This window comes from Aplysia californica, unplaced genomic scaffold (assembly GCF_000002075.1).
Source record: "Aplysia californica isolate F4 #8 unplaced genomic scaffold, AplCal3.0 scaffold00039, whole genome shotgun sequence".
Classification (NCBI taxonomy): Eukaryota; Metazoa; Mollusca; class Gastropoda; order Aplysiida; family Aplysiidae; genus Aplysia; species Aplysia californica.
The window spans coordinates 163,014-163,803 of NW_004797309.1; the positions used below are offsets into that span (position 1 = coordinate 163,014).

The 790-nt window shown below is 35.1% G+C and overlaps 1 protein-coding gene across 1 annotated transcript in view; it reads left to right on the forward strand.

The window, feature by feature from the left end:
- Positions 1 to 790, forward strand: part of LOC101851923 (uncharacterized oxidoreductase YjmC) — a gene marked incomplete at its 5' end in the record, with an annotated part of 20,837 nt that overhangs the window by 9,097 nt on the left and 10,950 nt on the right.

Below are 790 nucleotides of genomic sequence, written 5' to 3' on the forward strand. Positions count from 1 at the left end.
GGTCATTAATGCTATTTATCTGGGATGATAATAGAGTACTTGGGAAGTTAAAGAGTGGTAAAACTATTTGTGTTTCTTGGTCTTAGAAATCTTTTTTGTTTGTTCCAATCCAGCTTAACAGCTTACCTTTAGTATAGAATCATACTGATTTTTATCTTTCAGGAACAGGATAGAGCAAGTTCTAAAGACTGTGATTATACCCCCCGCCCCCAAAAAAAAACAACCCACGAAAAACAAACAACAAAACAACAACAAAGAACCCAAAACAAACATCGTTGATTTTATTGGCAGATAGCGTCACTATTTAACCCCCGAGGTTCGCATGTGCTCTATTTGGCTCATTTGACAAAATTTTTTAAACAATATAGTTAAAAAGGTAAAATAGAGGCTGTACTTTCCTAGGAAACCTAGGTCTTTCAATCTGAATCCATCTATCCTTCAGATATTCTACACCACCAGAATAAAAATGTTAATAAATTTTGGTATCTCTTGCTATGGTAGCAATTTGGGAAGACAATACACCATAAAAATAAAGAGGTTGATCTGAAAGGCATCAAGAACAATTGGTAGAGACCTAAGTAACTTTGAATATCTGCAAAAAACGAAAGTTTTAAAAAAGGTGGAACTAATGCTAAGTGACCATAGCCACCCAATGACACTGACAGCGGAATTTCAATAATTGATCCGCAGTAAGCCATACATTTACAGAAGAGTAACAGACTAATATAGGAATTCAGTCGTACCAACTACAGTGAGGTTACTGAACACACAATGCTACAAATCAGATATA